This window comes from Chamaea fasciata, unplaced genomic scaffold, assembly GCF_029207755.1.
Source record: "Chamaea fasciata isolate MVZ Bird 193981 ecotype frontalis unplaced genomic scaffold, bChaFas1.0.hap1 SCAF_282, whole genome shotgun sequence".
Lineage (NCBI taxonomy): Eukaryota > Metazoa > Chordata > Aves > Passeriformes > Sylviidae > Chamaea > Chamaea fasciata.
Genome location: NW_027094367.1, coordinates 1 through 27,101, shown reverse-complemented (window position 1 = coordinate 27,101; position 27,101 = coordinate 1). Strand labels below are relative to the sequence as shown.

The 27,101-nt window shown below is 54.7% G+C and overlaps 9 long non-coding RNA genes across 21 annotated transcripts; all 9 read left to right on the top strand.

Moving 5' to 3' along the window:
* The first annotated feature begins 947 nt into the window (after positions 1-947).
* Positions 948-6,186, top strand: LOC136305106 (uncharacterized). The gene is made up of 5 exons (XR_010725047.1): positions 948-995; positions 4,808-4,947; positions 5,205-5,391; positions 5,687-5,962; positions 6,104-6,186. It is a non-coding gene; the product is annotated as an uncharacterized lncRNA (long non-coding RNA).
* A 918-nt stretch (positions 6,187-7,104) lies between these two features.
* Positions 7,105-9,936, top strand: LOC136305104 (uncharacterized). Of its 4 annotated transcripts, none has more exons than XR_010725042.1 (4): positions 7,105-7,781; positions 8,283-8,411; positions 8,507-8,714; positions 8,877-9,936. It is a non-coding gene; the product is annotated as an uncharacterized lncRNA (long non-coding RNA). The 4 variants fall into 4 exon arrangements; XR_010725041.1 differs by having other exon boundaries at positions 8,116-8,411; XR_010725040.1 differs by having other exon boundaries at positions 7,105-8,188.
* A 276-nt stretch (positions 9,937-10,212) lies between these two features.
* Positions 10,213-11,192, top strand: LOC136305107 (uncharacterized). Its single transcript, XR_010725048.1, has 3 exons — positions 10,213-10,393; positions 10,689-10,964; positions 11,106-11,192. It is a non-coding gene; the product is annotated as an uncharacterized lncRNA (long non-coding RNA).
* A 914-nt stretch (positions 11,193-12,106) lies between these two features.
* On the top strand, positions 12,107-14,051 carry LOC136305105 (uncharacterized). 4 transcript variants are annotated; one of them, XR_010725046.1, is made up of 4 exons: positions 12,107-12,783; positions 13,285-13,413; positions 13,509-13,716; positions 13,879-14,051. It is a non-coding gene; the product is annotated as an uncharacterized lncRNA (long non-coding RNA). The 4 variants fall into 4 exon arrangements; XR_010725045.1 differs by having other exon boundaries at positions 13,118-13,413; XR_010725044.1 differs by having other exon boundaries at positions 12,107-13,190.
* A 587-nt stretch (positions 14,052-14,638) lies between these two features.
* On the top strand, positions 14,639-16,190 carry LOC136305092 (uncharacterized). Its single transcript, XR_010725023.1, has 4 exons — positions 14,639-14,951; positions 15,209-15,395; positions 15,691-15,966; positions 16,108-16,190. It is a non-coding gene; the product is annotated as an uncharacterized lncRNA (long non-coding RNA).
* A 918-nt stretch (positions 16,191-17,108) lies between these two features.
* On the top strand, positions 17,109-19,053 carry LOC136305090 (uncharacterized). Of its 4 annotated transcripts, none has more exons than XR_010725022.1 (4): positions 17,109-17,785; positions 18,287-18,415; positions 18,511-18,718; positions 18,881-19,053. It is a non-coding gene; the product is annotated as an uncharacterized lncRNA (long non-coding RNA). The 4 variants fall into 4 exon arrangements; XR_010725021.1 differs by having other exon boundaries at positions 18,120-18,415; XR_010725020.1 differs by having other exon boundaries at positions 17,109-18,192.
* Positions 19,054-19,640: 587 nt separating this feature from the next.
* On the top strand, positions 19,641-21,192 carry LOC136305094 (uncharacterized). Its single transcript, XR_010725028.1, has 4 exons — positions 19,641-19,953; positions 20,211-20,397; positions 20,693-20,968; positions 21,110-21,192. It is a non-coding gene; the product is annotated as an uncharacterized lncRNA (long non-coding RNA).
* A 918-nt stretch (positions 21,193-22,110) lies between these two features.
* On the top strand, positions 22,111-24,055 carry LOC136305093 (uncharacterized). 4 transcript variants are annotated; one of them, XR_010725027.1, is made up of 4 exons: positions 22,111-22,787; positions 23,289-23,417; positions 23,513-23,720; positions 23,883-24,055. It is a non-coding gene; the product is annotated as an uncharacterized lncRNA (long non-coding RNA). The 4 variants fall into 4 exon arrangements; XR_010725026.1 differs by having other exon boundaries at positions 23,122-23,417; XR_010725025.1 differs by having other exon boundaries at positions 22,111-23,194.
* Positions 24,056-24,648: 593 nt separating this feature from the next.
* LOC136305101 (uncharacterized) lies at positions 24,649-26,208 on the top strand. The gene is made up of 4 exons (XR_010725035.1): positions 24,649-24,955; positions 25,213-25,399; positions 25,695-25,970; positions 26,112-26,208. It is a non-coding gene; the product is annotated as an uncharacterized lncRNA (long non-coding RNA).
* The last annotated feature ends 893 nt before the right edge of the window (positions 26,209-27,101 follow it).

The following is a 27,101-nucleotide window of genomic DNA, read 5'->3' as shown; positions in this document are numbered from 1 at the left end:
GAGTTAAGGCTCCCCTGTTAAACCGCCCCCGGCGGGAACCGACCCCTCATCATTGTAACAACTCACACCTGCAGCTGGTTTGCTCCCTCCTCACCCAGACAACTCACACCTGCAGCTGGTGTGCTCCCTCATTACCCTGACAGCTCACACCTGTGGCGGCTCTGTTCTCCCTCATCGTTTACATCTCACACCTGGGGATGCTCTGGCCCCTCACCATCCTCTGACAGCTACTGCCACTCCGAGTCAGGGCAGGGGGAGAGGGGACTTCCTGCTCATCCCCCTGACGGTTCATGGTCCGTACCTGACACGCTGGGGCTCCGGGCCCTCCTTGCGATGGGTAGGGATCCCTCTGCTCCCAAGGTGCCCAAGGCTGAAACTGGGATTCCACCTCCAAAAGTCCATATGCCTGAGATCCATAATTCCTAAGGAAATTCCTCAGCAATCACTACCCTTCGGCGGGGCCGAGGGTGATCGGGGCCGGGGCCGGGGCCGGGGAATCGGGGCCGAGGGATCGGTGCCGGGGGACCCGGGGAGCGGGCGCACCCCCGGGCCCTCAGCGCGGAGCGGGGCCGGGGGTGATCGGGGCCGGCGGCGGGGCCGGGGGGGACCCGAGGAGCGGGCAGACCCCCGGGCCCTCAGAGCGGGGCCGGGGGTGATCGGGGCCGGCGGCGGGGCCGGGGGGGACCCGAGGAGCGGGCAGACCCCCGGGCCCTCAGAGCGGGGCCGAGCGTTACCGGGGGATCGGGGCCGAGGGGGACCGGGGCCGGTGCTGAGGGCGGGGCGGAGCTCCCGGGCCCTCAGCGCGGGCTGGGCGGGGCCGGGGCCGGGACGGTTCCCGGGGCCCGCTGTCCAATCAGCGCTGCCGATGCCTCAGCGAGCCCGCCAATCGCGAGCCGGGCGGGGGTTCAAAAGGGCCCCGGAAGACGCTGTGGGCTCTGTGGGTTGGTGTGGAACTCTGTGGTCGGTCTGTGGCTTCTCCAGGCTGTTTTAGTGCAGTGAGAACATGTTCCTTTTTTTTTTTTTTTTTTTTCCTATAAGCTGTGGTGCGTGGGATTGTATTTAGGGTTTTTTTTTTTGAGGTGGGTGGTGATAGGTGGGGCTGAGGGGGTGTTGTTTTGTGTCTGTTGGAGTTTGCCTCAGTATCCCAAGACCTTTTCTTGTGTGGGGTGGGGAGGTAAACTGCTTTAATTTAGCTTGTTTTTGGTCTCTTTGGGTGCTGATTTGGGGGAGGGGGGGTTGTGTGTTCTGTATTAGTTTTCTTTCTTGTTTGAGTTTTCTTATAGTTCTGGTAGAGAGACCGTGGGGAGTTTTATGTTGCTGGAGGATGTTCTTGGTAAGTTCTTCTATAAATCAAAGTTATGCTGAGCCTTGGTGTTTTTGTAAGTGGGGACAGGATATGTATACCTGGGGTGTGTTGTTTGGAGAAGGTACAGAAGTTTTCCTGCCTTTGTTTTTTTTCCTTTAATGTTTTGTGGTGTGTGTGCCTAGCTGGTGTCTGGTAATGAAGGTTTTAATTAACCTTTAACTTGGAAAGAGCATGGTTGGAACAAACAAGCTCTTCAGTTTTGTGTTCTTGCTTGATAAGCTATTTTAGTAATAAAATTTCTGTGGAGGTTGCCATCAAGTTTCTAAGAGCTACTTATAAGAAGTAGAGGCAGCTTTTGAGTGATGTGAGTTATTTCTGCTAGTTTAATCTTTCTTTTTCAGGGCGTACAGATTTTTTCAGCCCCAGGCTGAGCAATAGTGCCGGAGGGGGGAGGGAAGCAGGGGCAGAGGGGTTGGGAAAGGTGTGTGAGACCTTCCTTGGGTGTCTCTAGTCTGGGAAGGGGCTGAACATCAAATGGAACTCAGGACACCTGGGGTTTGTTTGGGTTGGTTTGTTTGCTTTTGGGTCGGAGGTATGTTTGGGGGGCTTTTATAGTGGGGGTAAAGGGCATTTGTTTTGTCTGGAGGAGCTTTTTTCCTTGGTTCAGCTTTGTCATGAAGTGTGAAGGTTTTGCACCTAAAACTCTGTGTGCTGGGTCAAGTCATTGGGGCTTTTTTGTGAGTATTTCCTACTGAAAGTGACTTTTGGAGTTTTCTGGAGGTATGTTCAAAGGTACACAAGAGTTTCCTAGTCTATGGAATTTTCTTATGGTTATTCTTTCTGTTTGGTTTTCTTTATGGAACAGGGCTGGGTTTTGTACTTATGCTCTAGCTTAGCATATACAGGAGGTGAATTGATCCCCCAAGCCAAGTAGTGCAAGTATACACTGGTTAATTGGATTAATTGTTGTCTGAGTAGTAATGGATGCAGTCTGTTCCACTTTCTTTTGCTATCCTCTGAGAATGTGGTGTTCCTGTGTACATGGGGTTTTAGGCACTGAAATTAATTTAATTAACCTTGGGGAGATGTGAAATCAGCACTTGGGTTACACTGGTTACCTGATGGAAAGTGTGTGTGTGGGGCAGCTCACTGTGGATAAACTGCTCTGGTTACCTGATGGGAAATGTGTGTTTGGGGAACTGCTCCACGGATGAACTGCTCTGGTTACCTGATGGGAAATGTGTGTTTGGGGAACTGCTCCACGGATGAACTGCTCTGGCTACCTGATGGGAAATGTGTGTTTGGGGAACTGCTCCACGGATGAACTGCTCTGGTTACCTGATAGGAAATGTGTGTTTGGGGAACTGCTCCACGGATGAACTGCTCTGGTTACCTGATGGGAAATGTGTGTTTGGGGAACTGCTCCACGGATGAACTGCTCTGGTTACCTGATGGGAAATGTGTGTTTGGGGAACTGCTCCACGGATGAACTGCTCTGGTTACCTGATGGGAAATGTGTGTTTGGGGAACTGCTCCACGGATGAACTGCTCTGGTTACCTGATGGGAAATGTGTGTTTGAGGCAGCTCCCTGTGGATAAACTGCTCTTCTGTTGCAGATCTCTAGCAGTGCTGGGTTTGGCAGCGTGGCTGAAGGGTTTGTGAGAGCAGAGCAGACAAGGGACCCATCAGCTCCAGCAGGGTGAGGAGTGTCTGCTTCTGTTTCCATGAGGCTGAACTCAAAGCCCATTGCCCTAATGGACAGTACTAATTGCACCTTTTTTTCTCTCGAGGTTCTTGGCAAGTGTTGGACACTTCTTGGTCCCTGGCAGAGAGAGAAGCAGCACACGAAGTTGGGGGAGTTTCTGCAAGTCCTAGCTTAAAAAGTCCCTGTTTGTGAGGCTTGTTTGGTGTTTCTCTCTTTGTTTCTCTTTATGGCGTTTTTGAGGCTGCTGTAATTAATGGTTCTGTCAGTTTTAGACTGAACTGCTTAGTTTTCAGTCTTACAGGAAAGGTGGGCAGGAATGTGACAATTTGCAGGACATGTTCCCAGAGCTGTTTGCTTGCGTCAGTGCTCTGCTGTCTTTTTGTGCTGCTTTTCTTGGTAGGGGTGGGACTTGTTTATTTGGGTTTGTCTTTGTGATCCCTGGGGACTGAGGTGGTTTAGGCTCAACCCAAAGGAGAATTCCCAATGGAGTTTTAGCAGGAGCTGCTATTGGATGTCTCAGAGTGGTTTGTTTAGTGTTGATTTTATGCAGTAAACAGTTGAACTTGATTTTCTCCTAGGATTTTCCCAGGAAAATGAGGAAAAGCCCCCTACCAAAGCCGTTTCCTTGCTTTATTATTGGGAAGGTTTTGTTCCGGCTCCCTCATTAGCTGGGGACTCCAAGGGACCCCGTGCTGTGGTCTGGCATTGCCAGTGGTGGGGTTTCCTTTAGGAAAGCAGCTCCTTTAGGATGTGCTTCAGTCAGAATATTTCCTTGAGCTGGATGTCTGGGAGAGGTGTTGGGATGCCAGTCTCAGTAGCTTTTTGTGGTTACCAGGCTGTTTCACCTGGTTCCTTCTAGGCCATTTCAGAGTGTGATGCAGAGCAGAATTGCTGCAGTTGGACTGTAAATAGAGTTCAGCAGAGTGGGTCCATGAACTTTAGCTTTAGAAGAGTAAGTGCTTGGGCATGTGGGACTTTGCTGTGACTTGTGAAGTGCCAAGGCCTGAACAGCAGGTCCTGGGCTCAAGCTGACCTGGAGATGAAGGTTTAAACCAGATGTTGTGTTTGTATCCTCTCAGTAGTGCAATAGCCAGGATCATCAGTGTTCAGGGCTGGGTCAGTGCTCATCAGTGAAACATGGCTTGACCTTTCTGTGTTCAGAGGCCGGACAGGGCCCTGAGATGAGTCCTGTGGCCTTGTTGGGAGGAGCGGGGCCAAAGGCAGCTCCTGCATTGCTCCTGAAGCCCTGGCCCGGCTTTGGGGCGACGCCGGAGGAGGCTGAGCCCAGCTGTTCCCGCCGTGGGAGTTGTGTGCGCCTGTTTATTGCAGCAGTTGCCCGACCTGGGCCCTGTCCCGGCACAGCCGGAGCCTCTTGGCCTGCGGGCGGACGCACCCGCGGGAATTGCCAGTTCTGGGGGGGCTCTCCAGGGCTGGGCTGTGACGGGGGATTCCCAGCTGCTGGGGGTAAGGCTCAGGGTCCCTGGTGCTGGATCTCAGTCCCTGTAGGCCACCTTGGGTAGCAGTGCTGGGGGGCATTGCGGAGCTTCTCCCTGGGAGGTTCTTGGCTGCTCTGAGCTGTCGCCAATGACCCTGAGCTCCTGAGGTTGGTGTCTGTGTCTTTGGTGCTGACCCTGCCCCCTGGCCAAGCTACTTTGGAGGGTTTGAAGGGTCTAGGGCTGAGCGCCCTTTGGGCAGTTTGCTGCCAGCCTGGTGTGCTCCTGGAAGTGCCGCTGACCTGCCAGGACTGAGGAGCTGCTGGCTTGGGTGCTGGTTCTGTGGTTCTGTTCTCTTCCAGGGCTCTGTGGCCAGGATTGGGTCTCTCCCTGCTGGAATTACCCACGGCCCAGGATCTCTCCCGGACTGGATCCCTGGAAGGCCCAGGGTCCTGGAACCCCCAGGTTCTCCCTGTCTGTTCGCAGGAGGGTTCGAGTTAAGGTTAGTAGGGTTGAGTAGGGAGATGCACATTTTCATCTAGCCGCGGACTGCTTGGGCAAACAAACAGGGCCCTGGAAGGTCCTCGAATGTGTGGGGGCCTTTTGTTCTAATCCCGGTTTAGGAGCACCTTCTGTCCGAAAGGAAACAAGCAGCACTTGCTGCAGCGGGGAGACTTCAGTTCCTTTCCTTCAGAATGTTTAGAGAGCCCTATGGCCGACGTGCTGCTATTGACACGCGCGTGGTTCTTGTCTTTGCAGTGTATTTCATGGTTATTCCCCCTGGGATCGAATGTCCCTGCAGTGGTGATATGTGACCTGCCGGAGTGTTTTTTGGACCCAGTGCTCTCACTCGGGGCTCGAGGTTCCCACCCGGAATGACGCTGGCAGCTCCGGGGGACTGGGAGCCTTGTGGTTGTTGTGCCCTTCTGACTGCGGAGCGCCTTGGGTGAGTCGGAGCCTGGGAGATCTCCGTGGCCTTTGCCCGTGCCAGGTAACAGGCATGAGCTGCATTCATTGCAGCTGTCAGCTGCATTCGCTGACAGCTTCAGCCGTGCTGTTGCTCATCTAAAGCAATCGAGTGTTTTGTGGTCAAATAAGTCTCTCCTCTCTTCTGTTAGGCTTTCTTGGTGCTGTTAGCACCCTGCTGTAACCAACTGAGCTAGTCCCTGGGTGATTCTGGCGTTATCCGTCAGAAATTCATCTTGAGTTGTTTAAATTGGAACTTCATTTGAAATCTACAGGGAAGAAAATGGAGTCACGGTCAAAACACTGAAGCGCTTGGGAGAGGCAAAGCAGAGCTTTTATTTGCCAGGCTCTTGAAAGAAAAATGCCAGCTGACTTAAGTACCAGCCTCAGAAATGGTTCCAATTTGTTTTCTAATAATGGTGCAATGGAAATAAAGGTAAGGGTTTGATATAACTTGGAGATGTTTTTTAGGATGGAGAAACTGCCCAAGATTATCTCAGGCAGATGGAAGAAACGATGGCTTTTTTCCTCCAGTCCCACTTTTGGGCAAGGTGAATTTTTTGGGCAGTTATTCAGTGGGAGTGGTAATAGGAGTTTCCCAGGTGAGCTGAGATCTGCTGGGAGTGTTGGTAGCTCCCGCTGCCTCCAAAATGACAAGCTGCTGTTTAACTCTTGCGTTTCTGTTTTCTTAGGGGAGAAATGCCCTGAGGTTGTTCTTGCCTCTGGCCCTTGCGGGGCGGGCTTGGATCTCTGCTCCGGCTGTACTGGTCCGTAGGATGGTGGGTTTCCAGGGACGTAAATGGTTGTGATTCCAGCCGGGAGTACTAGTCTGGCTGTGCTGCAGGGGTGTAGCAGCCTGCTGGGCTCTTCCTCGGCTTCTGTCCCAGTGCAGACCTGTCCTGCCCTGTCCAGCAGCCCTTCCTTTCTTGGGAAGCCGGTCCGTCCTGTGCTCGGTGGGGAGATCCTGGTTGGTGCTGTGTTCTGCCTGCCTGGACTGGCAAACGCTGCTGGTGCGGTTGGACCATTGCCGTGGAGGTGCTGCGGACAGGCGGCAATCCTCCTTCCCCTTGCAGGTGGGTCTGTGCTGCCCTGGGAGGCTCTGGTTTGCCCTGGGCTCCCAGAGAGCATCTCCCAGTGAGGGGCTGAGGCCTGAAGAGCAGCCTGAGCCTGAGGTGACTTCCCAGATGAACCTTGAGCATGATGCTGTTAATGCCATCGAGACACTTTAGTTAAAAGCAGGTGATCTAAACATCAGTGTTAGTTGTTCTCAATGCCAAGCTGTCTGTTGTGGAGTTGTTTGTGTCCCTTTGTGCGGAGCATATGCAGAAATCCTCCCTACAGGTATCCCTGGAGACTTGTCAGGAGAATATTGCGGGCAAAACCCTCCCGGCTGTGGCCTGGGCTCTGGCCAAGCCCTGGCTCCAGCTGGTTGGCAAGTGGGCCGTCAGAACCAGGCGTTTCCTGCGCAAAAAGCTGACCGAGTCGTTTGGGCTTGTCAGTTTGGGCCTCTGAGGCTGGACCCCTTTCTGGGCGCCCTGGAGATCCCCGCTACGGGTGGACGCACCGCGTAGGTTCTCCCCATTGCCGGGAAGGGTTCTCCAGGTCCTGGCTGCGGAACGGGGCTCCCCGGCCCCTGCAGGCTCTGGCCGACGGTGGGGTGTTCAGGCCATTGGTGACGGGTGTCAGGCACCGTTCTCTCTTTCCCGCTCCTGTAGGAATGGTCAGAGGCATTCCCTTGCTTATTTTGTCTCGCCGCTGAAGCCAAGTGAGTGATAGGCTCATTGTTTTACCAAATGTGTCCTTTTGCCCCTGTTTTGCCTTGGCACTGATAGTAAACTAGGACCATTCTTCCTCTTGGCGTCTGTGTCCATTCTCCTGCTGCCGTGGAGTGGCAAAACACCTGGTCACTGCCCGGGGCGGTGCAAGGAGAGAGCCCAGGGCAGCCACCGAGTCTCCATTTGTTCCTTTTCCCTGCTGAGTACCTTGGGGTGAGTGCAGTGATCCCTATGGATGGAGAAGGGCTTGGGAGGAAAAGACTTGGCAAAACCATTTTCCAGCAGGGTGTGAGTCTGCAGGTCTGTCCACTCGCAGGTGCTTTTGTCTAGCTCATGTGTTTTCTCTTTTTAATGGTTGTTTTAAGCTGCAGGATGCTAAATTCAGGATGAAGAAGGTGTTTCTAGGGTATGGCAGAATTTTTTATGATTTTTTTATTCTTTTTTTGTTTTGTGGAAAGAATTAATGTTGTCTTTGTGTTTTGTCCTTCAGTATACCCAGGAGCTCAGCGGATCCTCCCACACCGAGCAGTGCCAGTGCCCGGCAGTGAACTGGAGCAGTTGTTGCCTGAATGGGTGGAACCTGCTGGTGCTCTTGGTACACCGTGAGGATTTGATGTTCCTGTGCACCTGGGGGGGGCCTTGGCCGTGCTTGGGGAGATGTAAAATAAGCGCTGGGGCTGCTCTGGACCCGTGATGGGAAATGTGTGTTTGGGGCAGCCCCCCGTGGATAAAGTGCTGTTGTGTTGCAGATCTGCAGCAGTGCTGGGTTTGGCAGCGGGGCTGAAGGGTTTGTGAGAGCAGAGCGGGGCATGGACCCATCAGCTCCAGCAGGGGGAGGAGTGTCTGCTTCTGCTTTTAACTTGTGCGAAGTTGAAAGCCTGTGGCTGTAAAATTAGCAGCAATACTGGTGCCTTCTTTTATCGCTCAAGGTCACTGGCCAGCAGGGAACAAGAAGCAACCCAGGACTTGTTGGTGCCCTGGCAGAGAGAGAAGCAGCAAATGGTGCTGAGAGAATTTCTGGGAGTACGTGTGAGATCTTGGCATTCCTGACAGCTGAAGAAATGATCTGAGGAGGAAAATCTGTTTCTTTTTACAGGAGAGTCTGATGTGAAGGATGTGACTAGGGTGACTTGATGTCACTTCTTGAAACCTCGAAGTAAAGCGATGTTCATCTTTTTGGCTAGAGGCAAAGTGTCTGCGAACCCTTGGAAGAAGCCTATGCCAGGTAGGTGAGGACACGAACAGGAAAAGACCTGGGGGCTGTGATGTGATTTCATGGAGGGTTATGGATTCCTGTCTCAAATGTCCATGTGTCAGTAGGGCTGGATCCAAGTGCCCCGGTGGAGAGGCAGGGTTGTCCTGCGTTCCAGCTTTTTAGTGGCTGGAGTTTTGCCCAAGGAAGAGCAGCATCCTGATTTTGCTGCCGTGTTCAGCCAGCACGGAGCTGTTGGGTGCCTCCGTCCAGGAGCAGCGGGAGCCTGGATTTCTGTCCCTGGGATTGCCTTGCTGTCCAAGACAAGGGCTGAAGGTGAGGGGCAGGGCAGGCCTGGGGGCTCTGGGAGTCAGGAGTGCCAGGCCTTTCATCTCCTGGTGCTGCTCAGGTGTTCACCAGAGGGTTTTTTGACGGCCTTTGGCTTTCTGGATGGAAGCAAAAGGGTCCTTTCCCCTCCCTGCCTTCTGTCATTCCCAGGTCAGCCCCTGCTCTTTGCTGGCAGGCTAAATAGCCTCGGGAGTGGGCAGAGGAAGTGCTGCCTGAAGTGTGGTTCCACCGGAGATGGCAACAGGCTTTCTGCGGAGGTCCGAACGGCTTGGGACTTATTGAAGCACTGAGGCCTGAACCGGAGTCTTGAGCCAAAGCTGATCTCTGGGTGAGCCTTCAACCCGGGTGTTGTCTTTGTATCCTCTCAGTAGTGCAATAGCTGGGATCATCAGTGTTCAGGGCTGGGTCAGTGCTCATCAGTGAAACATGGCTTGACCTTTCTGTGTTCAGAGGCCGGACAGGGCCCTGAGATGAGTCCTGTGGCCTTGTTGGGAGGAGCGGGGCCAAAGGCAGCTCCTGCATTGCTCCTGAAGCCCTGGCCCGGCTTTGGGGCGACGCCGGAGGAGGCTGAGCCCAGCTGTTCCCGCCGTGGGAGTTGTGTGCGCCTGTTTATTGCAGCAGTTGCCCGACCTGGGCCCTGTCCCGGCACAGCCGGAGCCTCTTGGCCTGCGGGCGGACGCACCCGCGGGAATTGCCAGTTCTGGGGGGGCTCTCCAGGGCTGGGCTGTGACGGGGGATTCCCAGCTGCTGGGGGTAAGGCTCAGGGTCCCTGGTGCTGGATCTCAGTCCCTGTAGGCCACCTTGGGTAGCAGTGCTGGGGAGCATTGCTGAGCTTCTCCTTGGGAGGTTCTTGGCTGCTCTGAGCTGTCGCCAATGACCCTGAGCTCCTGAGGTTGGTGTCTGTGTCTTTGGTGCTGACCCTGCCCCCTGGCCAAGCTACTTTGGAGGGTTTGAAGGGTCTAGGGCTGAGCGCCCTTTGGGCAGTTTGCTGCCAGCCTGGTGTGCTCCTGGAAGTGCCGCTGACCTGCCAGGACTGAGGAGCTGCTGGCTGGGTGCTGGTTCTGTGGTTCTGTTCTCTTCCAGGGCTCTGTGGCCAGGATTGGGTCTCTCCCTGCTGGAATTACCCACGGCCCAGGATCTCTCCCGGACTGGATCCCTGGAAGGCCCAGGGTCCTGGAACCCCCAGGTTCTCCCTGTCTGTTCGCCGGAGGGTTCGAGTTAAGGTTAGTAGGGTTGAATAGGGAGATGCACATTTTCATCTAGCCGCGGACTGCTTGGGCAAACAAACAGGGCCCTGGAAGGTCCTCGAATGTGTGGGGGCCTTTTGTTCTAATCCCGGTTTAGGAGCACCTTCTGTCCGAAAGGAAACAAGCAGCACTTGCTGCAGCGGGGAGACTTCAGTTCCTTTCCTTCAGAATGTTTAGAGAGCCCTATGGCCGACGTGCTGCTATTGACACGCGCGTGGTTCTTGTCTTTGCAGTGTATTTCATGGTTATTCCCCCTGGGATCGAATGTCCCTGCAGTGGTGATATGTGACCTGCCGGAGTGTTTTTTGGACCCAGTGCTCTCACTCGGGGCTCGAGGTTCCCACCCGGAATGACGCTGGCAGCTCCGGGGGACTGGGAGCCTTGTGGTTGTTGTGCCCTTCTGACTGCGGAGCGCCTTGGGTGAGTCGGAGCCTGGGAGATCTCCGTGGCCTTTGCCCGTGCCAGGTAACAGGCATGAGCTGCATTCATTGCAGCTGTCAGCTGCATTCGCTGACAGCTTCAGCCGTGCTGTTGCTCATCTAAAGCAATCGAGTGTTTTGTGGTCAAATAAGTCTCTCCTCTCTTCTGTTAGGCTTTCTTGGTGCTGTTAGCACCCTGCTGTAACCAACTGAGCTAGTCCCTGGGTGATTCTGGCGTTATCCGTCAGAAATTCATCTTGAGTTGTTTAAATTGGAACTTCATTTGAAATCTACAGGGAAGAAAATGGAGTCACGGTCAAAACACTGAAGCGCTTGGGAGAGGCAAAGCAGAGCTTTTATTTGCCAGGCTCTTGAAAGAAAAATGCCAGCTGACTTAAGTACCAGCCTCAGAAATGGTTCCAATTTGTTTTCTAATAATGGTGCAATGGAAATAAAGGTAAGGGTTTGATATAACTTGGAGATGTTTTTTAGGATGGAGAAACTGCCCAAGATTATCTCAGGCAGATGGAAGAAACGATGGCTTTTTTCCTCCAGTCCCACTTTTGGGCAAGGTGAATTTTTTGGGCAGTTTTTCAGTGGGAGTGGTAATGGGAGTTTCCCAGGTGAGCTGAGATCTGCTGGGAGTGTTGGTAGCTCCCGCTGCCTCCAAAATGACAAGCTGCTGTTTAACTCTTGCGTTTCTGTTTTCTTAGGGGAGAAATGCCCTGAGGTTGTTCTTGCCTCTGGCCCTTGCGGGGCGGGCTTGGATCTCTGCTCCGGCTGTACTGGTCCGTAGGATGGTGGGTTTCCAGGGACGTAAATGGTTGTGATTCCAGCCGGGAGTACTAGTCTGGCTGTGCTGCAGGGGTGTAGCAGCCTGCTGGGCTCTTCCTCGGCTTCTGTCCCAGTGCAGACCTGTCCTGCCCTGTCCAGCAGCCCTTCCTTTCTTGGGAAGCCGGTCCGTCCTGTGCTCGGTGGGGAGATCCTGGTTGGTGCTGTGTTCTGCCTGCCTGGACTGGCAAACGCTGCTGGTGCGGTTGGACCATTGCCGTGGAGGTGCTGCGGACAGGCGGCAATCCTCCTTCCCCTTGCAGGTGGGTCTGTGCTGCCCTGGGAGGCTCTGGTTTGCCCTGGGCTCCCAGAGAGCATCTCCCAGTGAGGGGCTGAGGCCTGAAGAGCAGCCTGAGCCTGAGGTGACTTCCCAGATGAACCTTGAGCATGAAGCTGTTAATGCCATCGAGACACTTTAGTTAAAAGCAGGTGATCTAAACATCAGTGTTAGTTGTTCTCAATGCCAAGCTGTCTGTTGTGGAGTTGTTTGTGTCCCTTTGTGCGGAGCATATGCAGAAATCCTCCCTACAGGTATCCCTGGAGACTTGTCAGGAGAATATTGCGGGCAAAACCCTCCCGGCTGTGGCCTGGGCTCTGGCCAAGCCCTGGCTCCAGCTGGTTGGCAAGTGGGCCGTCAGAACCAGGCGTTTCCTGCGCAAAAAGCTGACCGAGTCGTTTGGGCTTGTCAGTTTGGGCCTCTGAGGCTGGACCCCTTTCTGGGCGCCCTGGAGATCCCCGCTACGGGTGGACGCACCGCGTAGGTTCTCCCCATTGCCGGGAAGGGTTCTCCAGGTCCTGGCTGCGGAACGGGGCTCCCCGGCCCCTGCAGGCTCTGGCCGACGGTGGGGTGTTCAGGCCATTGGTGACGGGTGTCAGGCACCGTTCTCTCTTTCCCGCTCCTGTAGGAATGGTCAGAGGCATTCCCTTGCTTATTTTGTCTCGCCGCTGAAGCCAAGTGAGTGATAGGCTCATTGTTTTACCAAATGTGTCCTTTTGCCCCTGTTTTGCCTTGGCACTGATAGTAAACTAGGACCATTCTTCCTCTTGGCGTCTGTGTCCATTCTCCTGCTGCCGTGGAGTGGCAAAACACCTGGTCACTGCCCGGGGCGGTGCAAGGAGAGAGCCCAGGGCAGCCACCGAGTCTCCATTTGTTCCTTTTCCCTGCTGAGTACCTTGGGGTGAGTGCAGTGATCCCTATGGATGGAGAAGGGCTTGGGAGGAAAAGACTTGGCAAAACCATTTTCCAGCAGGGTGTGAGTCTGCAGGTCTGTCCACTCGCAGGTGCTTTTGTCTAGCTCATGTGTTTTCTCTTTTTAATGGTTGTTTTAAGCTGCAGGATGCTAAATTCAGGATGAAGAAGGTGTTTCTAGGGTATGGCAGAATTTTTTATGATTTTTTTATTCTTTTTTTGTTTTGTGGAAAGAATTAATGTTGTCTTTGTGTTTTGTCCTTCAGTATACCCAGGAGCTCAGCGGATCCTCCCACACCGAGCAGTGCCAGTGCCCGGCAGTGAACTGGAGCAGTTGTTGCCTGAATGGGTGGAACCTGCTGGTGCTCTTGGTACACCGTGAGGATTTGATGTTCCTGTGCACCTGGGGGGGGCCTTGGCCGTGCTTGGGGAGATGTAAAATAAGCGCTGGGGCTGCTCTGGACCCGTGATGGGAAATGTGTGTTTGGGGCAGCCCCCCGTGGATAAAGTGCTGTTGTGTTGCAGATCTGCAGCAGTGCTGGGTTTGGCAGCGGGGCTGAAGGGTTTGTGAGAGCAGAGCGGGGCATGGACCCATCAGCTCCAGCAGGGGGAGGAGTGTCTGCTTCTGCTTTTAACTTGTGCGAAGTTGAAAGCCTGTGGCTGTAAAATTAGCAGCAATACTGGTGCCTTCTTTTATCGCTCAAGGTCACTGGCCAGCAGGGAACAAGAAGCAACCCAGGACTTGTTGGTGCCCTGGCAGAGAGAGAAGCAGCAAATGGTGCTGAGAGAATTTCTGGGAGTACGTGTGAGATCTTGGCATTCCTGACAGCTGAAGAAATGATCTGAGGAGGAAAATCTGTTTCTTTTTACAGGAGAGTCTGATGTGAAGGATGTGACTAGGGTGACTTGATGTCACTTCTTGAAACCTCGAAGTAAAGCGATGTTCATCTTTTTGGCTAGAGGCAAAGTGTCTGCGAACCCTTGGAAGAAGCCTATGCCAGGTAGGTGAGGACACAAACAGGAAAAGACCTGGGGGCTGTGATGTGATTTCACGGAGGGTTATGGATTCCTGTCTCAAATGTCCATGTGTCAGTAGGGCTGGATCCAAGTGCCCCGGTGGAGAGGCAGGGTTGTCCTGCGTTCCAGCTTTTTAGTGGCTGGAGTTTTGCCCAAGGAAGAGCAGCATCCTGATTTTGCTGCCGTGTTCAGCCAGCACGGAGCTGTTGGGTGCCTCCGTCCAGGAGCAGCGGGAGCCTGGATTTCTGTCCCTGGGATTGCCTTGCTGTCCAAGACAAGGGCTGAAGGTGAGGGGCAAGGCAGGCCTGGGAGCTCTGGGAGTCAGGAGTGCCAGGCCTTTCATCTCCTGGTGCTGCTCAGGTGTTCACCAGAGGGTTTTTTGACGGCCTTTGGCTTTCTGGATGGAAGCAAAAGGGTCCTTTCCCCTCCCTGCCTTCTGTCATTCCCAGGTCAGCCCCTGCTCTTTGCTGGCAGGCTAAATAGCCTCGGGAGTGGGCAGAGGAAGTGCTGCCTGAAGTGTGGTTCCACCGGAGATGGCAACAGGCTTTCTGCGGAGGTCCGAACGGCTTGGGACTTATTGAAGCACTGAGGCCTGAACCGGAGTCTTGAGCCAAAGCTGATCTCTGGGTGAGCCTTCAACCCGGGTGTTGTCTTTGTATCCCCTCAGTAGTGTAATAGCTGGGATCATCAGTGTTCAGGGCTGGGTCAGTGCTCATCAGTGAAACATGGCTTGACCTTTCTGTGTTCAGAGGCCGGACAGGGCCCTGAGATGAGTCCTGTGGCCTTGTTGGGAGGAGCGGGGCCAAAGGCAGCTCCTGCATTGCTCCTGAAGCCCTGGCCCGGCTTTGGGGCGACGCCGGAGGAGGCTGAGCCCAGCTGTTCCCGCCGTGGGAGTTGTGTGCGCCTGTTTATTGCAGCAGTTGCCCGACCTGGGCCCTGTCCCGGCACAGCCGGAGCCTCTTGGCCTACGGGCGGACGCACCCGCGGGAATTGCCAGTTCTGGGGGGGCTCTCCAGGGCTGGGCTGTGACGGGGGATTCCCAGCTGCTGGGGGTAAGGCTCAGGGTCCCTGGTGCTGGATCTCAGTCCCTGTAGGCCACCTTGGGTAGCAGTGCTGGGGGGCATTGCGGAGCTTCTCCCTGGGAGGTTCTTGGCTGCTCTGAGCTGTCGCCAATGACCCTGAGCTCCTGAGGTTGGTGTCTGTGTCTTTGGTGCTGACCCTGCCCCCTGGCCAAGCTACTTTGGAGGGTTTGAAGGGTCTAGGGCTGAGCGCCCTTTGGGCAGTTTGCTGCCAGCCTGGTGTGCTCCTGGAAGTGCCGCTGACCTGCCAGGACTGAGGAGCTGCTGGCTGGGTGCTGGTTCTGTGGTTCTGTTCTCTTCCAGGGCTCTGTGGCCAGGATTGGGTCTCTCCCTGCTGGAATTACCCACGGCCCAGGATCTCTCCCGGACTGGATCCCTGGAAGGCCCAGGGTCCTGGAACCCCCAGGTTCTCCCTGTCTGTTCGCAGGAGGGTTCGAGTTAAGGTTAGTAGGGTTGAGTAGGGAGATGCACATTTTCATCTAGCCGCGGACTGCTTGGGCAAACAAACAGGGCCCTGGAAGGTCCTCGAATGTGTGGGGGCCTTTTGTTCTAATCCCGGTTTAGGAGCACCTTCTGTCCGAAAGGAAACAAGCAGCACTTGCTGCAGCGGGGAGACTTCAGTTCCTTTCCTTCAGAATGTTTAGAGAGCCCTATGGCCGACGTGCTGCTATTGACACGCGCGTGGTTCTTGTCTTTGCAGTGTATTTCATGGTTATTCCCCCTGGGATCGAATGTCCCTGCAGTGGTGATATGTGACCTGCCGGAGTGTTTTTTGGACCCAGTGCTCTCACTCGGGGCTCGAGGTTCCCACCCGGAATGACGCTGGCAGCTCCGGGGGACTGGGAGCCTTGTGGTTGTTGTGCCCTTCTGACTGCGGAGCGCCTTGGGTGAGTCGGAGCCTGGGAGATCTCCGTGGCCTTTGCCCGTGCCAGGTAACAGGCATGAGCTGCATTCATTGCAGCTGTCAGCTGCATTCGCTGACAGCTTCAGCCGTGCTGTTGCTCATCTAAAGCAATCGAGTGTTTTGTGGTCAAATAAGTCTCTCCTCTCTTCTGTTAGGCTTTCTTGGTGCTGTTAGCACCCTGCTGTAACCAACTGAGCTAGTCCCTGGGTGATTCTGGCGTTATCCGTCAGAAATTCATCTTGAGTTGTTTAAATTGGAACTTCATTTGAAATCTACAGGGAAGAAAATGGAGTCACGGTCAAAACACTGAAGCGCTTGGGAGAGGCAAAGCAGAGCTTTTATTTGCCAGGCTCTTGAAAGAAAAATGCCAGCTGACTTAAGTACCAGCCTCAGAAATGGTTCCAATTTGTTTTCTAATAATGGTGCAATGGAAATAAAGGTAAGGGTTTGATATAACTTGGAGATGTTTTTTAGGATGGAGAAACTGCCCAAGATTATCTCAGGCAGATGGAAGAAACGATGGCTTTTTTCCTCCAGTCCCACTTTTGGGCAAGGTGAATTTTTTGGGCAGTTTTTCAGTGGGAGTGGTAATGGGAGTTTCCCAGGTGAGCTGAGATCTGCTGGGAGTGTTGGTAGCTCCCGCTGCCTCCAAAATGACAAGCTGCTGTTTAACTCTTGCGTTTCTGTTTTCTTAGGGGAGAAATGCCCTGAGGTTGTTCTTGCCTCTGGCCCTTGCGGGGCGGGCTTGGATCTCTGCTCCGGCTGTACTGGTCCGTAGGATGGTGGGTTTCCAGGGACGTAAATGGTTGTGATTCCAGCCGGGAGTACTAGTCTGGCTGTGCTGCAGGGGTGTAGCAGCCTGCTGGGCTCTTCCTCGGCTTCTGTCCCAGTGCAGACCTGTCCTGCCCTGTCCAGCAGCCCTTCCTTTCTTGGGAAGCCGGTCCGTCCTGTGCTCGGTGGGGAGATCCTGGTTGGTGCTGTGTTCTGCCTGCCTGGACTGGCAAACGCTGCTGGTGCGGTTGGACCATTGCCGTGGAGGTGCTGCGGACAGGCGGCAATCCTCCTTCCCCTTGCAGGTGGGTCTGTGCTGCCCTGGGAGGCTCTGGTTTGCCCTGGGCTCCCAGAGAGCATCTCCCAGTGAGGGGCTGAGGCCTGAAGAGCAGCCTGAGCCTGAGGTGACTTCCCAGATGAACCTTGAGCATGATGCTGTTAATGCCATCGAGACACTTTAGTTAAAAGCAGGTGATCTAAACATCAGTGTTAGTTGTTCTCAATGCCAAGCTGTCTGTTGTGGAGTTGTTTGTGTCCCTTTGTGCGGAGCATATGCAGAAATCCTCCCTACAGGTATCCCTGGAGACTTGTCAGGAGAATATTGCGGGCAAAACCCTCCCGGCTGTGGCCTGGGCTCTGGCCAAGCCCTGGCTCCAGCTGGTTGGCAAGTGGGCCGTCAGAACCAGGCGTTTCCTGCGCAAAAAGCTGACCGAGTCGTTTGGGCTTGTCAGTTTGGGCCTCTGAGGCTGGACCCCTTTCTGGGCGCCCTGGAGATCCCCGCTACGGGTGGACGCACCGCGTAGGTTCTCCCCATTGCCGGGAAGGGTTCTCCAGGTCCTGGCTGCGGAACGGGGCTCCCCGGCCCCTGCAGGCTCTGGCCGACGGTGGGGTGTTCAGGCCATTGGTGACGGGTGTCAGGCACCGTTCTCTCTTTCCCGCTCCTGTAGGAATGGTCAGAGGCATTCCCTTGCTTATTTTGTCTCGCCGCTGAAGCCAAGTGAGTGATAGGCTCATTGTTTTACCAAATGTGTCCTTTTGCCCCTGTTTTGCCTTGGCACTGATAGTAAACTAGGACCATTCTTCCTCTTGGCGTCTGTGTCCATTCTCCTGCTGCCGTGGAGTGGCAAAACACCTGGTCACTGCCCGGGGCGGTGCAAGGAGAGAGCCCAGGGCAGCCACCGAGTCTCCATTTGTTCCTTTTCCCTGCTGAGTACCTTGGGGTGAGTGCAGTGATCCCTATGGATGGAGAAGGGCTTGGGAGGAAAAGACTTGGCAAAACCATTTTCCAGCAGGGTGTGAGTCTGCAGGTCTGTCCACTCGCAGGTGCTTTTGTCTAGCTCATGTGTTTTCTCTTTTTAATGGTTGTTTTAAGCTGCAGGATGCTAAATTCAGGATGAAGAAGGTGTTTCTAGGGTATGGCAGAATTTTTTATGATTTTTTTATTCTTTTTTTGTTTTGTGGAAAGAATTAATGTTGTCTTTGTGTTTTGTCCTTCAGTATACCCAGGAGCTCAGCGGATCCTCCCACACCGAGCAGTGCCAGTGCCCGGCAGTGAACTGGAGCAGTTGTTGCCTGAATGGGTGGAACCTGCTGGTGCTCTTGGTACACCGTGAGGATTTGATGTTCCTGTGCACCTGGGGGGGGCCTTGGCCGTGCTTGGGGAGATGTAAAATAAGCGCTGGGGCTGCTCTGGACCCGTGATGGGAAATGTGTGTTTGGGGCAGCCCCCCGTGGATAAAGTGCTGTTGTGTTGCAGATCTGCAGCAGTGCTGGGTTTGGCAGCGGGGCTGAAGGGTTTGTGAGAGCAGAGCGGGGCATGGACCCATCAGCTCCAGCAGGGGGAGGAGTGTCTGCTTCTGCTTTTAACTTGTGCGAAGTTGAAAGCCTGTGGCTGTAAAATTAGCAGCAATACTGGTGCCTTCTTTTATCGCTCAAGGTCACTGGCCAGCAGGGAACAAGAAGCAACCCAGGACTTGTTGGTGCCCTGGCAGAGAGAGAAGCAGCAAATGGTGCTGAGAGAATTTCTGGGAGTACGTGTGAGATCTTGGCATTCCTGACAGCTGAAGAAATGATCTGAGGAGGAAAATCTGTTTCTTTTTACAGGAGAGTCTGATGTGAAGGATGTGACTAGGGTGACTTGATGTCACTTCTTGAAACCTCGAAGTAAAGCGATGTTCATCTTTTTGGCTAGAGGCAAAGTGTCTGCGAACCCTTGGAAGAAGCCTATGCCAGGTAGGTGAGGACACGAACAGGAAAAGACCTGGGGGCTGTGATGTGATTTCACGGAGGGTTATGGATTCCTGTCTCAAATGTCCATGTGTCAGTAGGGCTGGATCCAAGTGCCCCGGTGGAGAGGCAGGGTTGTCCTGCGTTCCAGCTTTTTAGTGGCTGGAGTTTTGCCCAAGGAAGAGCAGCATCCTGATTTTGCTGCCGTGTTCAGCCAGCACGGAGCTGTTGGGTGCCTCCGTCCAGGAGCAGCGGGAGCCTGGATTTCTGTCCCTGGGATTGCCTTGCTGTCCAAGACAAGGGCTGAAGGTGAGGGGCAGGGCAGGCCTGGGGGCTCTGGGAGTCAGGAGTGCCAGGCCTTTCATCTCCTGGTGCTGCTCAGGTGTTCACCAGAGGGTTTTTTGACGGCCTTTGGCTTTCTGGATGGAAGCAAAAGGGTCCTTTCCCCTCCCTGCCTTCTGTCATTCCCAGGTCAGCCCCTGCTCTTTGCTGGCAGGCTAAATAGCCTCGGGAGTGGGCAGAGGAAGTGCTGCCTGAAGTGTGGTTCCACCGGAGATGGCAACAGGCTTTCTGCGGAGGTCCGAACGGCTTGGGACTTATTGAAGCACTGAGGCCTGAACCGGAGTCTTGAGCCAAAGCTGATCTCTGGGTGAGCCTTCAACCCGGGTGTTGTCTTTGTATCCCCTCAGTAGTGTAATAGCCGGGATCATCAGTGTTCAGGGCTGGGTCAGTGCTCATCAGTGAAACATGGCTTGACCTTTCTGTGTTCAGAGGCCGGACAGGGCCCTGAGATGAGTCCTGTGGCCTTGTTGGGAGGAGCGGGGCCAAAGGCAGCTCCTGCATTGCTCCTGAAGCCCTGGCCCGGCTTTGGGGCGACGCCGGAGGAGGCTGAGCCCAGCTGTTCCCGCCGTGGGAGTTGTGTGCGCCTGTTTATTGCAGCAGTTGCCCGACCTGGGCCCTGTCCCGGCACAGCCGGAGCCTCTTGGCCTACGGGCGGACGCACCCGCGGGAATTGCCAGTTCTGGGGGGGCTCTCCAGGGCTGGGCTGTGACGGGGGATTCCCAGCTGCTGGGGGTAAGGCTCAGGGTCCCTGGTGCTGGATCTCAGTCCCTGTAGGCCACCTTGGGTAGCAGTGCTGGGGGGCATTGCGGAGCTTCTCCCTGGGAGGTTCTTGGCTGCTCTGAGCTGTCGCCAATGACCCTGAGCTCCTGAGGTTGGTGTCTGTGTCTTTGGTGCTGACCCTGCCCCCTGGCCAAGCTACTTTGGAGGGTTTGAAGGGTCTAGGGCTGAGCGCCCTTTGGGCAGTTTGCTGCCAGCCTGGTGTGCTCCTGGAAGTGCCGCTGACCTGCCAGGACTGAGGAGCTGCTGGCTGGGTGCTGGTTCTGTGGTTCTGTTCTCTTCCAGGGCTCTGTGGCCAGGATTGGGTCTCTCCCTGCTGGAATTACCCACGGCCCAGGATCTCTCCCGGACTGGATCCCTGGAAGGCCCAGGGTCCTGGAACCCCCAGGTTCTCCCTGTCTGTTCGCAGGAGGGTTCGAGTTAAGGTTAGTAGGGTTGAGTAGGGAGATGCACATTTTCATCTAGCCGCGGACTGCTTGGGCAAACAAACAGGGCCCTGGAAGGTCCTCGAATGTGTGGGGGCCTTTTGTTCTAATCCCGGTTTAGGAGCACCTTCTGTCCGAAAGGAAACAAGCAGCACTTGCTGCAGCGGGGAGACTTCAGTTCCTTTCCTTCAGAATGTTTAGAGAGCCCTATGGCCGACGTGCTGCTATTGACACGCGCGTGGTTCTTGTCTTTGCAGTGTATTTCATGGTTATTCCCCCTGGGATCGAATGTCCCTGCAGTGGTGATATGTGACCTGCCGGAGTGTTTTTTGGACCCAGTGCTCTCACTCGGGGCTCGAGGTTCCCACCCGGAATGACGCTGGCAGCTCCGGGGGACTGGGAGCCTTGTGGTTGTTGTGCCCTTCTGACTGCGGAGCGCCTTGGGTGAGTCGGAGCCTGGGAGATCTCCGTGGCCTTTGCCCGTGCCAGGTAACAGGCATGAGCTGCATTCATTGCAGCTGTCAGCTGCATTCGCTGACAGCTTCAGCCGTGCTGTTGCTCATCTAAAGCAATCGAGTGTTTTGTGGTCAAATAAGTCTCTCCTCTCTTCTGTTAGGCTTTCTTGGTGCTGTTAGCACCCTGCTGTAACCAACTGAGCTAGTCCCTGGGTGATTCTGGCGTTATCCGTCAGAAATTCATCTTGAGTTGTTTAAATTGGAACTTCATTTGAAATCTACAGGGAAGAAAATGGAGTCACGGTCAAAACACTGAAGCGCTTGGGAGAGGCAAAGCAGAGCTTTTATTTGCCAGGCTCTTGAAAGAAAAATGCCAGCTGACTTAAGTACCAGCCTCAGAAATGGTTCCAATTTGTTTTCTAATAATGGTGCAATGGAAATAAAGGTAAGGGTTTGATATAACTTGGAGATGTTTTTTAGGATGGAGAAACTGCCCAAGATTATCTCAGGCAGATGGAAGAAACGATGGCTTTTTTCCTCCAGTCCCACTTTTGGGCAAGGTGAATTTTTTGGGCAGTTTTTCAGTGGGAGTGGTAATGGGAGTTTCCCAGGTGAGCTGAGATCTGCTGGGAGTGTTGGTAGCTCCCGCTGCCTCCAAAATGACAAGCTGCTGTTTAACTCTTGCGTTTCTGTTTTCTTAGGGGAGAAATGCCCTGAGGTTGTTCTTGCCTCTGGCCCTTGCGGGGCGGGCTTGGATCTCTGCTCCGGCTGTACTGGTCCGTAGGATGGTGGGTTTCCAGGGACGTAAATGGTTGTGATTCCAGCCGGGAGTACTAGTCTGGCTGTGCTGCAGGGGTGTAGCAGCCTGCTGGGCTCTTCCTCGGCTTCTGTCCCAGTGCAGACCTGTCCTGCCCTGTCCAGCAGCCCTTCCTTTCTTGGGAAGCCGGTCCGTCCTGTGCTCGGTGGGGAGATCCTGGTTGGTGCTGTGTTCTGCCTGCCTGGACTGGCAAACGCTGCTGGTGCGGTTGGACCATTGCCGTGGAGGTGCTGCGGACAGGCGGCAATCCTCCTTCCCCTTGCAGGTGGGTCTGTGCTGCCCTGGGAGGCTCTGGTTTGCCCTGGGCTCCCAGAGAGCATCTCCCAGTGAGGGGCTGAGGCCTGAAGAGCAGCCTGAGCCTGAGGTGACTTCCCAGATGAACCTTGAGCATGATGCTGTTAATGCCATCGAGACACTTTAGTTAAAAGCAGGTGATCTAAACATCAGTGTTAGTTGTTCTCAATGCCAAGCTGTCTGTTGTGGAGTTGTTTGTGTCCCTTTGTGCGGAGCATATGCAGAAATCCTCCCTACAGGTATCCCTGGAGACTTGTCAGGAGAATATTGCGGGCAAAACCCTCCCGGCTGTGGCCTGGGCTCTGGCCAAGCCCTGGCTCCAGCTGGTTGGCAAGTGGGCCGTCAGAACCAGGCGTTTCCTGCGCAAAAAGCTGACCGAGTCGTTTGGGCTTGTCAGTTTGGGCCTCTGAGGCTGGACCCCTTTCTGGGCGCCCTGGAGATCCCCGCTACGGGTGGACGCACCGCGTAGGTTCTCCCCATTGCCGGGAAGGGTTCTCCAGGTCCTGGCTGCGGAACGGGGCTCCCCGGCCCCTGCAGGCTCTGGCCGACGGTGGGGTGTTCAGGCCATTGGTGACGGGTGTCAGGCACCGTTCTCTCTTTCCCGCTCCTGTAGGAATGGTCAGAGGCATTCCCTTGCTTATTTTGTCTCGCCGCTGAAGCCAAGTGAGTGATAGGCTCATTGTTTTACCAAATGTGTCCTTTTGCCCCTGTTTTGCCTTGGCACTGATAGTAAACTAGGACCATTCTTCCTCTTGGCGTCTGTGTCCATTCTCCTGCTGCCGTGGAGTGGCAAAACACCTGGTCACTGCCCGGGGCGGTGCAAGGAGAGAGCCCAGGGCAGCCACCGAGTCTCCATTTGTTCCTTTTCCCTGCTGAGTACCTTGGGGTGAGTGCAGTGATCCCTATGGATGGAGAAGGGCTTGGGAGGAAAAGACTTGGCAAAACCATTTTCCAGCAGGGTGTGAGTCTGCAGGTCTGTCCACTCGCAGGTGCTTTTGTCTAGCTCATGTGTTTTCTCTTTTTAATGGTTGTTTTAAGCTGCAGGATGCTAAATTCAGGATGAAGAAGGTGTTTCTAGGGTATGGCAGAATTTTTTATGATTTTTTTATTCTTTTTTTGTTTTGTGGAAAGAATTAATGTTGTCTTTGTGTTTTGTCCTTCAGTATACCCAGGAGCTCAGCGGATCCTCCCACACCGAGCAGTGCCAGTGCCCGGCAGTGAACTGGAGCAGTTGTTGCCTGAATGGGTGGAACCTGCTGGTGCTCTTGGTACACCGTGAGGATTTGATGTTCCTGTGCACCTGGGGGGGGCCTTGGCCGTGCTTGGGGAGATGTAAAATAAGCGCTGGGGCTGCTCTGGACCCGTGATGGGAAATGTGTGTTTGGGGCAGCCCCCCGTGGATAAAGTGCTGTTGTGTTGCAGATCTGCAGCAGTGCTGGGTTTGGCAGCGGGGCTGAAGGGTTTGTGAGAGCAGAGCGGGGCATGGACCCATCAGCTCCAGCAGGGGGAGGAGTGTCTGCTTCTGCTTTTAACTTGTGCGAAGTTGAAAGCCTGTGGCTGTAAAATTAGCAGCAATACTGGTGCCTTCTTTTATCGCTCAAGGTCACTGGCCAGCAGGGAACAAGAAGCAACCCAGGACTTGTTGGTGCCCTGGCAGAGAGAGAAGCAGCAAATGGTGCTGAGAGAATTTCTGGGAGTACGTGTGAGATCTTGGCATTCCTGACAGCTGAAGAAATGATCTGAGGAGGAAAATCTGTTTCTTTTTACAGGAGAGTCTGATGTGAAGGATGTGACTAGGGTGACTTGATGTCACTTCTTGAAACCTCGAAGTAAAGCGATGTTCATCTTTTTGGCTAGAGGCAAAGTGTCTGCGAACCCTTGGAAGAAGCCTATGCCAGGTAGGTGAGGACACGAACAGGAAAAGACCTGGGGGCTGTGATGTGATTTCACGGAGGGTTATGGATTCCTGTCTCAAATGTCCATGTGTCAGTAGGGCTGGATCCAAGTGCCCCGGTGGAGAGGCAGGGTTGTCCTGCGTTCCAGCTTTTTAGTGGCTGGAGTTTTGCCCAAGGAAGAGCAGCATCCTGATTTTGCTGCCGTGTTCAGCCAGCACGGAGCTGTTGGGTGCCTCCGTCCAGGAGCAGCGGGAGCCTGGATTTCTGTCCCTGGGATTGCCTTGCTGTCCAAGACAAGGGCTGAAGGTGAGGGGCAGGGCAGGCCTGGGGGCTCTGGGAGTCAGGAGTGCCAGGCCTTTCATCTCCTGGTGCTGCTCAGGTGTTCACCAGAGGGTTTTTTGACGGCCTTTGGCTTTCTGGATGGAAGCAAAAGGGTCCTTTCCCCTCCCTGCCTTCTGTCATTCCCAGGTCAGCCCCTGCTCTTTGCTGGCAGGCTAAATAGCCTCGGGAGTGGGCAGAGGAAGTGCTGCCTGAAGTGTGGTTCCACCGGAGATGGCAACAGGCTTTCTGCGGAGGTCCGAACGGCTTGGGACTTATTGAAGCACTGAGGCCTGAACCGGAGTCTTGAGCCAAAGCTGATCTCTGGGTGAGCCTTCAACCCGGGTGTTGTCTTTGTATCCCCTCAGTAGTGTAATAGCCGGGATCATCAGTGTTCAGGGCTGGGTCAGTGCTCATCAGTGAAACATGGCTTGACCTTTCTGTGTTCAGAGGCCGGACAGGGCCCTGAGATGAGTCCTGTGGCCTTGTTGGGAGGAGCGGGGCCAAAGGCAGCTCCTGCATTGCTCCTGAAGCCCTGGCCCGGCTTTGGGGCGACGCCGGAGGAGGCTGAGCCCAGCTGTTCCCGCCGTGGGAGTTGTGTGCGCCTGTTTATTGCAGCAGTTGCCCGACCTGGGCCCTGTCCCGGCACAGCCGGAGCCTCTTGGCCTACGGGCGGACGCACCCGCGGGAATTGCCAGTTCTGGGGGGGCTCTCCAGGGCTGGGCTGTGACGGGGGATTCCCAGCTGCTGGGGGTAAGGCTCAGGGTCCCTGGTGCTGGATCTCAGTCCCTGTAGGCCACCTTGGGTAGCAGTGCTGGGGAGCATTGCGGAGCTTCTCCCTGGGAGGTTCTTGGCTGCTCTGAGCTGTCGCCAATGACCCTGAGCTCCTGAGGTTGGTGTCTGTGTCTTTGGTGCTGACCCTGCCCCCTGGCCAAGCTACTTTGGAGGGTTTGAAGGGTCTAGGGCTGAGCGCCCTTTGGGCAGTTTGCTGCCAGCCTGGTGTGCTCCTGGAAGTGCCGCTGACCTGCCAGGACTGAGGAGCTGCTGGCTGGGTGCTGGTTCTGTGGTTCTGTTCTCTTCCAGGGCTCTGTGGCCAGGATTGGGTCTCTCCCTGCTGGAATTACCCACGGCCCAGGATCTCTCCCGGACTGGATCCCTGGAAGGCCCAGGGTCCTGGAACCCCCAGGTTCTCCCTGTCTGTTCGCAGGAGGGTTCGAGTTAAGGTTAGTAGGGTTGAGTAGGGAGATGCACATTTTCATCTAGCCGCGGACTGCTTGGGCAAACAAACAGGGCCCTGGAAGGTCCTCGAATGTGTGGGGGCCTTTTGTTCTAATCCCGGTTTAGGAGCACCTTCTGTCCGAAAGGAAACAAGCAGCACTTGCTGCAGCGGGGAGACTTCAGTTCCTTTCCTTCAGAATGTTTAGAGAGCCCTATGGCCGACGTGCTGCTATTGACACGCGCGTGGTTCTTGTCTTTGCAGTGTATTTCATGGTTATTCCCCCTGGGATCGAATGTCCCTGCAGTGGTGATATGTGACCTGCCGGAGTGTTTTTTGGACCCAGTGCTCTCACTCGGGGCTCGAGGTTCCCACCCGGAATGACGCTGGCAGCTCCGGGGGACTGGGAGCCTTGTGGTTGTTGTGCCCTTCTGACTGCGGAGCGCCTTGGGTGAGTCGGAGCCTGGGAGATCTCCGTGGCCTTTGCCCGTGCCAGGTAACAGGCATGAGCTGCATTCATTGCAGCTGTCAGCTGCATTCGCTGACAGCTTCAGCCGTGCTGTTGCTCATCTAAAGCAATCGAGTGTTTTGTGGTCAAATAAGTCTCTCCTCTCTTCTGTTAGGCTTTCTTGGTGCTGTTAGCACCCTGCTGTAACCAACTGAGCTAGTCCCTGGGTGATTCTGGCGTTATCCGTCAGAAATTCATCTTGAGTTGTTTAAATTGGAACTTCATTTGAAATCTACAGGGAAGAAAATGGAGTCACGGTCAAAACACTGAAGCGCTTGGGAGAGGCAAAGCAGAGCTTTTATTTGCCAGGCTCTTGAAAGAAAAATGCCAGCTGACTTAAGTACCAGCCTCAGAAATGGTTCCAATTTGTTTTCTAATAATGGTGCAATGGAAATAAAGGTAAGGGTTTGATATAACTTGGAGATGTTTTTTAGGATGGAGAAACTGCCCAAGATTATCTCAGGCAGATGGAAGAAACGATGGCTTTTTTCCTCCAGTCCCACTTTTGGGCAAGGTGAATTTTTTGGGCAGTTTTTCAGTGGGAGTGGTAATGGGAGTTTCCCAGGTGAGCTGAGATCTGCTGGGAGTGTTGGTAGCTCCCGCTGCCTCCAAAATGACAAGCTGCTGTTTAACTCTTGCGTTTCTGTTTTCTTAGGGGAGAAATGCCCTGAGGTTGTTCTTGCCTCTGGCCCTTGCGGGGCGGGCTTGGATCTCTGCTCCGGCTGTACTGGTCCGTAGGATGGTGGGTTTCCAGGGACGTAAATGGTTGTGATTCCAGCCGGGAGTACTAGTCTGGCTGTGCTGCAGGGGTGTAGCAGCCTGCTGGGCTCTTCCTCGGCTTCTGTCCCAGTGCAGACCTGTCCTGCCCTGTCCAGCAGCCCTTCCTTTCTTGGGAAGCCGGTCCGTCCTGTGCTCGGTGGGGAGATCCTGGTTGGTGCTGTGTTCTGCCTGCCTGGACTGGCAAACGCTGCTGGTGCGGTTGGACCATTGCCGTGGAGGTGCTGCGGACAGGCGGCAATCCTCCTTCCCCTTGCAGGTGGGTCTGTGCTGCCCTGGGAGGCTCTGGTTTGCCCTGGGCTCCCAGAGAGCATCTCCCAGTGAGGGGCTGAGGCCTGAAGAGCAGCCTGAGCCTGAGGTGACTTCCCAGATGAACCTTGAGCATGATGCTGTTAATGCCATCGAGACACTTTAGTTAAAAGCAGGTGATCTAAACATCAGTGTTAGTTGTTCTCAATGCCAAGCTGTCTGTTGTGGAGTTGTTTGTGTCCCTTTGTGCGGAGCATATGCAGAAATCCTCCCTACAGGTATCCCTGGAGACTTGTCAGGAGAATATTGCGGGCAAAACCCTCCCGGCTGTGGCCTGGGCTCTGGCCAAGCCCTGGCTCCAGCTGGTTGGCAAGTGGGCCGTCAGAACCAGGCGTTTCCTGCGCAAAAAGCTGACCGAGTCGTTTGGGCTTGTCAGTTTGGGCCTCTGAGGCTGGACCCCTTTCTGGGCGCCCTGGAGATCCCCGCTACGGGTGGACGCACCGCGTAGGTTCTCCCCATTGCCGGGAAGGGTTCTCCAGGTCCTGGCTGCGGAACGGGGCTCCCCGGCCCCTGCAGGCTCTGGCCGACGGTGGGGTGTTCAGGCCATTGGTGACGGGTG